The sequence below is a fragment of the Macaca fascicularis genome, chromosome 2 (assembly GCF_037993035.2).
Source record: "Macaca fascicularis isolate 582-1 chromosome 2, T2T-MFA8v1.1".
Lineage (NCBI taxonomy): Eukaryota > Metazoa > Chordata > Mammalia > Primates > Cercopithecidae > Macaca > Macaca fascicularis.
This window is the reverse complement of record NC_088376.1, coordinates 41,924,750-41,936,801: the sequence shown is the minus strand read 5'-3', so window position 1 is coordinate 41,936,801 and position 12,052 is coordinate 41,924,750. Positions and strand designations below refer to the sequence as shown.

The following is a 12,052-nucleotide window of genomic DNA, read 5'->3' as shown; positions in this document are numbered from 1 at the left end:
TGCAGCGACAGCAATCAAGACAGTGTGGCATTGGTAAAAGAACAGACACATGAATCAGTGGAACAGAAAGGAGAGCCCAGAAATAAACCCACATAAATACATTCAACTCATCTTTGACAAAGAAACAAGAAGAATTCAATGGAGAAAGGACAGTCTTTTCAGCAGATAGTGCTGCAATAACCAGACATCTACAAATAAAAAAAAATCGATCTGGAATGATATGGCAGTGCCGTGGAGCCTCAGTTGGCCTCAGATAGCTAGTCTCTTGCTGTCCCTGCTGGCAGACCACTCTGTCTCCTACAGGGCATGCATGTGCAGGATCAGGGGATATGTGTGATCAGTGGCTGCAGCCTAGAAAGATGGCAGAGCAAGAGCAAAGAAAAAAAAAATTCCCTTTGATTCCAGAATATCTCCTGAAAAAGACGGAGGCTTATCAAGCCCTCAAAGCCATCCAGGCAAAGTAGGCACTTCTGGTAAAGAATGAGCAGAGGTAAGGAAAAAGACTCAGGTTTAAGTGACTGGAATTGGTCCTACATATTCCTAGCAGCAGAAATGTGACAGGGTGCATCTCCTATGACTAGAAGTGAAGCCTCATGCCTTAGAATCGCCAGATAAACTTTTATTGGCCTCTGTTTTACACATCCAAAGGATTAATGGGGTGAGTTCACTGGTGCAGAGGAACACTGCAAGAGTTCTGAAGATTTTCTGTGGTGTCTGTCAAAGTCACTCCCCAGAGCCTAAAAGTGGAAATTTATGTGACCTGGGGATTTCCAAATCTGAAGTCTGTCCAGGAACTCATTTTGAAATGTGTACAAGCCAAGGTTAAGAATAAGACCATCCCTCCATCAGACAACATAGCAACTGAGGAGCACCTGGGAAGGTTTGGTGTCATTTGCTTGGAAGACCTCCTTCATGAAATGGCCTTCCCTGGGAAGAATTTCCAAGAGATCTCAAGGTTCCTGTGCCCTTTCTACCTCTCAATGGCCCATCATGCTACCAATAATAGAGTGGACTTCTTCAAGGATATGGGCTCACCTGGTTATCAGGGTGAACACATCAATCGGCTCATCCTCCAACTGAAATAGACCCAGAATTTCTGAAAGCACAGTGCATTGGAAGCACATGTTTTTGTTTTTTGAAATTATCAAGTATCTTGAAAGATTATTTTCTGCTCTGTCTTCAAAAACTGGAAGGGAAGGGTCAGAGAAAAGATAGTAGGTTGTATTCATGGCAGTCACCTCTCATCACAGTCCAGTTCCAAGGAAAATGTCCAGTATTCTCCAAGTTGACTGCTGCCTCCTCTGAAATCAGCACATGCTATGGAGGAAGGAGTCTTGTTTTGTCTCATTTTCTACCCTAGGGTTTAATATTGGTGAATAAATGACTCAAGCATTTGTACAAGGACCCCTAAAACTCCTGCAGCAGTGGACCAAGCCCAGGGGCATACTTAAACTGGGGAGTCCTAGGGTCTTATTTTGAAAAGACTTGAAATACAATTATGAAGACAAGCACAAAAGCAAGTGTTCACTTGTCCCCACTGTGAATCCATGTTCCAACTTTTCAGTCATGGCTTTGCGAGTTCTCAGACTTACCTGGGTCTAAGTCTATCTGGTGGCTTTTTAATCCTAGCCTGCAACTGGCTTAGTCCTTTTTGCTGACTCAGGATTTGAGAATGAAGGGTCCCTTCACCAGGAAAACATGCGAAATTTTGCTTGCAGTTTTATAATGTTCATAAACCCTTCTCCTCAGGGACCTTATATGAGGGAGTCCTGCTCTTATCAGGATTGGTCACCCAGGCCTTGACCTTGCTAGTCTCTGGTTACCAAGATAGCTTCTTACCTTCAGAGTGGCATGTTGTGTTGCCCTCTGCACCATCTATAACACTGGGAAATACCCACCATTATTCCCCCTGGGCTTCAAGATGGAATTTTGGTTTCCCTGATGATCATCCCTCTCCTTAAAACACAGATCTGGAAGGAGTGAATCATTTTCTTGGTTTGCATAGATGAAATTAGCTCTATTTGGCTTCCTAGGCCCCAGGCAGGCAGCTTAATTGACCTTTTCCTTGCATATTCTAGACTCCAGAAGCATTGCCGTCTGTCTTGCTGGTAATGATATAGTAGTCCAGCAACAGAGCTTCCAGGAATTTTAATCCTGAAAAAGGGGTCTGATACTGCTTGTATTTTTTTGACCAATATCCACCTCTATTAAATGGGCCTTCCCTCTATTCCATTCACTTAGTTGCCTCTGCTTGCCATCAGAGCAACTGGTGAGGATGCTTCAAATCTAGATTAAACTTGAAAATATGCTTGACCATTGTGTTTCCTGGTCCTTTCAGATCAGCTTGCTGCAATTTTGATTCATGGAGCCCTCAAATATAGCTGTGACATTAAGTTAGAGGTATAACAATGCCTTAAAATGTGCCAGGTTATGAGGTAATTAGGTTGGTTGGCTCCAGAGTTAAACTGCCAGGAACAGATGTTACTCTTATACTATAAAACACTACGAAATCAGGTTACTTTCAAATGATGTATCACAAAGTCATGGGAGAGAGGGAAGCAGTTGTGAGTATGGAAGCCCAGGGCTTACATCACAGCTCTGTCTTGGTTTTTTTAGAGACAAGGTCTCACTCCATTGCCCAGGCTAGAGTGCAGGGGCATGATCATATCCCAGCTCTGTCTCATACTAAATATGAGACCAGTGTTTCCACTCTTGCCTGTAAAATGGAGCTAATATCCTCTAGTCTGTCTCCCTTACTTGGTGGTTAAATGGATTAAGCAAAATAATAGTTTGTAATTTATAATTCTATATAAATAAAAGAGGTTATCATTTTTAAAAATCTATCAAGCCATGAAAAAACATGGAGGAAACCTAAATGCATATTGCTAAGTAAAAGAAGCCAGTCTGAGGAAGCTACATACTGTTTGATTCTACCTATGTGACACTCTGGAAAAGGCACACTATAAAAACAGTAAAAATATCAATTGTTGCCAAGGGGAAGGGAAAGGAGAGAGAGATGAACAGTTGGAGCACAGTGGATTTTTAGAGCAATGAAACTATTCCAAATAATACTGTAATGGTAAATATATGACATTGTGCATTTGTCAAAACCCATTGAACTGCACAACAAAAAGTGAACCCTAACGTAAAAAATAAACTTCAGTTAGGCCGGGCGCGGTGGCTCAAGCCTGTAATCCCAGCACTTTGGGAGGCCGAGACGGGCGGATCACGAGGTCAGGAGATCGAGACCATCCTGGCTAACATGGTGAAACGCCGTCTCTACTAAAACATACAAAAAACTAGCCGGGCGAGGTGGCGGGCGCCTGTAGTCCCAGCTACGCAGGAGGCTGAGCCAGGAGAATGGCGTGAACCTGGGAGGCGGAGCTTGCAGTGAGCTGAGATCCGGCCACTGCACTCTAGCCTGGGTGACAAAGCAAGACTCCGTCTCAAAAAAAAAATTAAAAAAAATAAAATAAATAAAAAATAAAATAAACTTCAGTTAATAATCCATCAATAATGGTTCATCAATTGTAACAAGCACACCATGTTAAAGCAAGATGTTCATAACAGGGGAAACTCTGAAGGGAGGGTAGATATGGGAACTCTGTACTATCTGCATAATCGTTCTATAAATCTATAATGTTCCTAAAAAAATTAAGTCTACTAATATCAAAAAATTACTTATGTATGTAAAAGTAAAATCAAAACAGATGTCAGATTATAATTTAAAATTCTTTAACTAAAGTTGGGAAGAAGAGGGTCAAAAACAAAATGGCCAGCAGTAGAAGTACGTTAATTTCCTTTTCTTTAATAGCTGGTGGAAAAAAAAATCAGTTAAAGTAAACAAATCAATAAAGTTATAAATATATCTAAAAGCACTAAGATAAATGTCAATTATGACAATACAACCAGCTAGAAATCACACCTATATAATAGGAGAGGAAGAAGAAGATGTGGGGGGAAAAAGAATAATTTCATTATTGCTCATAGTGGAAAATGAATAGATACTATCTACTGAAATAGATGACTAAAACTATTCTATAAAATAATAACTATAACCAGAACAAAATTACAAACTTTTTTAATTCTTAAAAAAAATCCAATGAATAAAGAAAAATAAGCAGATCACATAGTGAAATTGTTTTAACATAACATGTCAGAACTAGGTCCAAGTATATTAATTGTTAGCAACTTAAGTAAACAGGCTAAAGTCACCTATTTAAAACACAAAGACGTTCAGATTGGATCTTAAACCCAAATGCAACTCTTGTTTTATATTTAAGAGTCACCTCAAATCAAAATAATTTAAAAATGCTAAAAAATAAAATAAGCAATGGTATACCAAGTTAAAAAAAAACAAAAAAGATATCAATTTATTGAACAACCAACTTTAATTCACAGCAAAAGTATTAAATTAAAAAAAGAAGGCTCCTTCACAATGTAGAAAAGTGTAGTTCACCATGATGATTTAACCAGTACAAATATCTATGCATCAAAAAATACACTATCAACATTAATAAAATAAAACCTTCAAGAGAAACAGAAACATGTTAGAAGCTGAAGATTTTATTCGTTTTTACACTTTGTTGTCATGATAGATAACGAAAAATAATTAAGAATATAAAAGACATTAAAAACATAATAAAGAAAATCTAATTAATATATATCAAACAACATATCTGAAAACAGATAATACTCCTTCTTTTCACACATCCTTGCTGATTCTCAAAAACTGAACAAATGTTAGGTCTAAAAATATTTTTTAAGTTCCAAAATCTAACAATAAAACAGAAAATACAATCTGCCACAATGCATTTAAACTAGAAATTAATGACATGATCAGAAAATAAAACCCCTACTCCCATCAGGATACTTATAAGAACTTTTAAGAGACAACATAAGCAGTGCTCAGAGGAAAATTCACAACCTTAAATATTTATCTTAATAAATAAGCAAGAATAAAAGTAAATAATGCGGCATCAAACTCAAGAAGTTAAAATTGAAACATAGAAAGGCAGGCACGGTGGCTCACGCCTGTAATCCTAGCACTTTGGGAAGCCAAGGCGGGCGGATCACGACATCAAGAGATTGAGATCATTTTGGCTAACACGGTGAAACCCCATCTGAAAATACAAAAAATTAGCTGGGCGTGGTGGTGGACGCCTGTAGTTCCAGCTACTCAGTAGGCTGAGGCAGGATAATGGCGTGAACCCGGGAGGCGGAGCTTGTAGTGAGCGGAGATGACGCCATTGCACTGCAGCCTGGGCGACAGAACGAGACTCTGTCTCAAAAAAAAAAAAAAGAAAATAGTAGTATAATAAATCTAAAAGCTGACTGAAAAAATAAAAGCTCTCAATGGCACTTACGTATCAAGCACTATTGCAACAGATGCTTTGTGAATATTAATTTTTTAATTTTATCTTGTATTGCTACATAATAGATGTAAATATTTAAGGGATACATGTGATAATTTAAAAATGGATATAATTTGTAAAGATCAAATCAGTGTAATTGTAATATCCATTATATTAAATATTTGTCTTCTTGTTATGCTTTAAACATTCAAATTATTCTCTTCTAGCTATTTTGAAATATGTGGCAGATTATTGTAAGCTACAGTCACCATACTGATCTATCAAACACTAGGTCTGATTTCTTCTATCAAACTATATACATACATACCCATTAATCAACCTCTCTTCATCCCCTCCTTCCCTACACCCTTCGCAGCCTCTAGTCACCCCCAATCTACTCTCTATCATAAAAGAATCACTTTTTAAAACTCCCACATATGAGTTACAAGATGAGATATTTGTTTTTCTCTGTCTGGGTTACTTTACTTAACATAATAACCATCCATAGTCCCATTCCATATTGCTGCAAATGACAGGATTTCGTTATTTTTATGGCTGAATAATATTCCCCTATGTATACATACTACATTGTCTTTATCCATTCCTCCATTGATGAGCACTGCTGTAGATGCTTTGTGAATATTAATTTGTTAATTTTATTTTTATTTAATTTTATTAAATTTTTTAATTTTAATTTTATTTTTATTTGGTACATTTTCTTTTTTTATTATTATTATACTTTATGTTCTAGGGTACATGTGCACAATGTGCAGGTTTGTTACATATGTATACATGTGCCATGATGGTGTGCTGCACCCATTAACTCGTCATTTACATTAGGTATATCTCCTAATGCTATCCCTCCCCCCTCCCCGCACCCCACAACAGGCCCCGGTGTGTGATGTTCCCCTTCCTGTGTCCAAGTGATCTCATTGTTCAATGCCCACCTATGAGTGAGCACATGCGGTGTTTGGTTTTCTGTTCTTGTGATAGTTTGCTGAGAATGATGGTTTCCAGCTACATCCATGTCCCCACAAAGGACACGAACTCATCATTTTTTATGGCTGCATAGTATTTCATTGTGTATATGTGTCAAATTTTCTTAATCCAGTCTGTCACTGATGGACATTTGGGTTGCTTCCAAGTGTTTGCTATTGTGAATAGTGCCACAATAAACACACGCACACGTGTGCATGTGTTTTTATAGCAGCATGATTTATAATCCTTTGGGTATATACCCAGTAATGGGATGGATGGGTCAAATGGTATTTCTAGTTCTACATCCTTGAGGAATCACCACACTGTCTTCCACAATAGTTGAACTAGTTTATACAGTGCCACCAACAGTGTAAAAGTGTTCCTATTTCTCCATATCCTCTCCAGCACCTGTTGTTTCCTGACTTTTTAATGATTGCCATTCTAACTGGTGTGAGTTGGTATCTCATTGTGGTTTTCATTTGCATTTCTCTGATGGCTAGTGCTGATGAGGATTTTTTCAGGTGTCTGTTGACTGTGTAAATGTCTTCTTTGGAGAAATGTCTGTTCATATCCTTTGCCCACTTTTTGATGAGGTTGTTTTTTCTTGTAAATTTGTTTGAGTTCTTTGTAGATTCTGGATATCAGCCCTTTGTCAGATGAGTAGATTGCAAAAATTTTCTCCTATTCTGTAGGTTGCCTGTTCACTCTGATGGTAGTTTCTTTTGCTATGCAGAAGCTCTTTAGTTTAATTAGATGCCATTTGTCTATTTTGGCTTTTGTTGCCATTGCTTTTGGTATTTTAGACATGAAGTCCATGCCCATACCTATGTCCTGAATAGTATTGCCTAGGTTTTCTCCTAAGGTTTTTATGGTTTTAGGTCTAACATTTAAGTCTCTAATCCATCTTGAATTAATTTTTGTATAAGGAGTAAGGAAGGGATCCAGTTTCAGCTTTCTACTTATGGCTAGCCAGTTTTCCCAGCACCATTTATTAAATAGGGAATCCTTTCCCCATTTCTTGTTTCTCTCAGGTTTGTCAAAGATCAGATGGTTGTAGATGTGTGGTATTATTGCTGAGGGCTCTGTTCTGTTCCATTGGTCTATATCTCTGTTTTGGTACCAGTACCATGCTGTTTTGGTTACTGTAGCCTTGTAGTATAGTTTGAAGTCACGTAGTGTGATGCCTCCAGCTTTGTTCTTTTGACTTAGGATTGCCTTGGCAATGTGGGCTCTTTTTTGGTTCCATATGAACTTTAAAGTAGTTTTTTCCAATTCTGTGAAGAAAGTCATTGGTAGCTTGATGGGGATGGCATTGAATCTATAAATTACCTTGGGCAGTATGGTCATTTTCATGATATTGATTATTCCTAAACATGAGCATGGAATGTTCTTCCATTTGTTTGTGTCCTCTTTTATTTCATTGAGCAGTGGTTTGTAGTTCTCCTTGAAGAGGTCCTTCACATCCCTCGTAAGTTGGATTCCTAGGTATTTTATTCTCTTTGAAGCCATTGTGAATGGGAGTTCATTCATGATTTGACTCTCTGTTTGTCTGTTATTGGTGTATAGGAACGCTTGTGATTTTTGCACGTTGATTTTTTCATCCTGAGACTTTGCTGAAGTTGCTTATCAGCTTAAGGAGATTTTGGGCTGAGATGATGTGGTTTTCTAAATATACAATCATGTCACCTGCAAAGAGGGACAATTTGATTTCCTCTTTTCCTAACTGAATACCCTTTATTTCTTTCTCTTGCCTGATTGCCCTCGCCACAACTTCCAACACCATGTTGAAAAGGAGTGGTGAGAGAGGGCATCCTTGTCTTGTGCAAGTTTCTAAGGGGAATGCTTCCAGTTTTTACCCATTCAGTATGATATTGGCTCTGGGTTTGTCATAAATAGCTCTTATTATTTTGAGATACATTCCATCAATACCAAATTTATTGAGAGTTTTTAGCATGAAGGGCTGCTGAATTTTGTCAAAGGCCTTTTCTGCATCTATTGAGATAATCATGTGGTTTCTGTCTTTGGTTCTGTTTATATGCTGGATTACGTTTATTGATTTCTGTATGTTGAACCAGCCTTGCATCCCAGGGATGAAGCCCACTTGATCATGGTATGTAAGCTTTTTGATGTGCTGCTGGATTCAGTCTGCCAGTATTTTATTGAGGATTTTCACATGGATGTTCATGGATGTTCACATGGATGTTAGACCAATATCAGAGATATTGGTCTAAAATTCTCTTTTTTTGTTGTGTCTCTGCCAGGCTTTGGTATCAGGATGATGTTGGCCTCATAAAATGAGCTAGGGAGGATTCCCTCTTTTTATATTGATTGGAATAGTTTCAGAAGGAATGGCACCAGCTTCTCCTTGTACCTCTGGTAGAATTCAGCTGTGAATCTGTCTGGTCCTGGACTTTTTTTTTTGGTTGGTAGGCTGTTAATTATTGCCTCAATTTCAGAGCCTGCTATTGGTCTATTCAGGGATTCAACTTCTTCCTGGTTTAGTCTTGGGAGAGTGTATGTGTCCAAGAATTTATCCATTTCTTCTAGGTTTTCTAGTTTACTTGCATAGAGGTGTTTGTAGTATTCTCTGATGGTAGTTTGCATTTCTGTGGGGTCGGTGGTGATATCCCCATTATGATTTTTTATTGTGTCTATTTGATTCTTCTCTCTTTTCTTCTTTATTAGTCTTGCTAGCAGTCTATCTATTTTGTTGATCCTTTCAAAAAACCAGCTCCTGGATTCACTGATTTTTTGAAGGGTTTTTTTATATCTCTATCTCCTTCAGTTCAGCTCTGATCTTAGTTATTTCTTGCCTTCTGCTAGTTTTTGAATGTGTTTGCTCTTGCTTCTCTAGTTCTTTTAATTGTGATGATAGGGTGTCAGTTTTAGATGTTTCCTGCTTTCTCTTTTGGGCATTTAGTGCTATAAATTTCCCTCTACACACGGCTTTAAATGTGTCCCAGAGATTCTGGTATGTTGTATCTTTGTTCTCATTGGTTTCAAAGAACATCTTTATTTCTGCCTTCATTTCTCTATGTACCCAGTAGTCATTCAGGAGCAGGTTGTTCAGTTTCCATGTAGTTGAGCGGTTTTGATTGAGTTTCTTAGTCCTGAGTTCTAGTTTGATTGCACTGTGGTCTGAGAGACAGTTTGTTATAATTTCTGTTCTTGTACATTTGCTGAGGAGTGCTTTACTTCCAACTATGTGATCAATTTTGGAATAAGTGCGATGTGGTGCTGAGAAGAATGTATATTATGTTGATTTGGGGTGGAGAGTTCTGTAGATGTCTATTAGGTCTACTTGGTGCAGAGTTGAGTTCAATTCCTGGATATCCTTGTTAACTTTCTGTCTCATTGATCTGTCTAATGTTGACAGTGGGATGTTAATGTCTCCCATTATTTTTTTATTATAAAATTTTTTAATTTTAATTTTATTTTTATTTGGTGCATTTTCAACTATTTTCTCATTACATAGGTTTTTCTAACGCTTTCGTCTACTCTTCACCTTTTGGGATTCCAAAAGTCAAATATTTATTTATTTTATATATATGGAAATATTTTATTTCCATATTTTGGCTATTATGAATAGTGCTGCCATAAACATAGGAATGCAAATATCTCCAGTATATTTATTTCCTTTCTTTTGGATACATACCCAGTAGTGGAATTGCTGGATCATATAGTAGTTCTTAGTTTTTTTAGGAACCTCCATACAGTTTTCCATAGTGGCTGCATCAACATATATTCACAAAAACAGTGTATGAGAGTCCCCATTATTCAAATACTCAACAACATTTCTTGTTCCCTGTCTTTTTATAAAAGCCATTTTAACTGGGGTGAGGTGATATCTCATTGTGATTTTGATTTGCTTTACCCTGATGATTAATGATGTTGAACATCTTTCAAAAACTCTTTGGCCACTGGTATGTCTTCTTTTGAGAAAAGCCTATTCATGTCCTTTGCCTACTTTTTAATGAGTTTTTTTTAACTGATGAGTTCCTTGTATATTCTGAATATTTGTCCCTTGTCAGATGAATAGTTTGCAATATTTTCTCCCATTCAGTGGGTTGTCTCTTCACTCTATTGGTTGTTTCCTTTGCTGTGCAAAAGCTTTTTAGTTTCATAGAGTGCCATTTGTCTATTTTTGTTTTTGTTGCCTGTTCTCTTGAGGTCTTGGCCATAAGATCTTTGCCTAGACCAATGTTCTAAAATATTTTCCCTGTTTTATTCTAGTAGTTTTACAGTTTCAGATCTTACAATTAAGTATTTAATCTATCTTGAGTTGACATTTTATATGATGAAATATAGGGGTCTAGTTTCATCCTTTTGCAAATAAATGTCAGATTTTCCCAGGACCAATTTTTGAAGAAAGTGTCCTCTCCTCAATGTATGTTCTTGGTTGCCTTTGTCAAAAATCCATTAGCTGTAAATATGCTAATTGATTTCTGGGTTCTCTGTTCTGTTCCATTGGTCTGTGTGTCTGTCTTTATACCTATACAATGCTATTTTGGTTACTATAGACTTGTATGTATTTATAAGTTGGGTAGTGTGATGCCTCCAACTTTGTTGTTTTTGCTCAGGATTGCTTTGGCTATTAAAGATATTTTTTGGTTCTATACAAATTTTAGGATTTTTTTCTATTTCTGTGAAAAATGACATTGGTATTTTGATAGGGAACACATTGAATCTGTAGATTGCTTTGGGTAGCATGGTCATTTTAGCAATATCAATTCTTCTAATCTATGAGCATGGAATGTCTTTCCATTTGTTTCTGTCTTCTTCAATTTCTTTCATCAACTTTCTATAGTTTTCCTAGTGGAGGTCTTTCACCTCTTGCTGAGAATGGGGTGTTAAAGTCCCCCACTGTTATTGTATTGCAGTCTGTCTTTCTCTTTAAATTCAATACTATTTGCTTTATGAATCTGGGTGCTCCAGTATTAATGGGCATAGATATCTGGAATTTTCACTTCCTCCTGCTGGATTGATCCCTTTATCATTATATAATACCTCCTTTGTCCTTTTTTACTGTTCTTAACTTGAAGTCTGGTTCATCTAATACAAGTATAGCGACTCCTACTTGCTGTTGGTTTCTGTTTCCATGGAATATCTTTTCTTTTGTGGGGGGGGATGGAGTTTCGCTCTTGTTGCCCAGGCTGGAGTGCAATGGCACAATCTCGGCTCACCGCAACCTCTGCCTCCCAGGTTCAAGCAATTCTCCTGCCTCTGCCTCCTGAGTAGCTGGGATTACACGCATGCACCACCATATCCAGCTAATTTTGTATTTTTAGTAGAGACAGAGTTTCTCTATGTTGAGGCTGGTCTCGGACTCCCGACCTCAGGTGATCTGCCCATCTTGGCCTCCCAAAATGCTGGCATTACAGGTGTGAGCCACTGCGCCCAGCTAGAATATCTTTTTGAATGCCTTTACTTTCAGTCTATATGCGTCTTTATAGGTAAGATGAGTTTCTTGTAGGCAGCATATAGTTCGGTTGTGGGTTTGGTTCTTGTTTTTGTTTTTGTTTGTTCTGCCATTCAGCCAGTCTATACCTTTTCAGTGGAAAGTTTAATCCATTTATTGATATATGATGACCTACTCCTGTCATTTCACCAATTGACAATTTGGTAGTTTCATATATCCTTTGTCCCTTTCTTTCTCTCTGGTTTATCATTGTGGTTTGGTGGTTTCCTATATTAGCAAATTTGAATTCTTTCTCTTCCTT

General features: G+C 37.5%; 1 pseudogene; it reads left to right on the top strand.

Annotated features, from left to right (window-relative positions):
• Positions 1–359: 359 nt before the first annotated feature.
• On the top strand, positions 360–1,085 carry LOC102115443 (ribosomal protein uL30-like; annotated as a pseudogene).
• Positions 1,086–12,052: the final 10,967 nt, after the last annotated feature.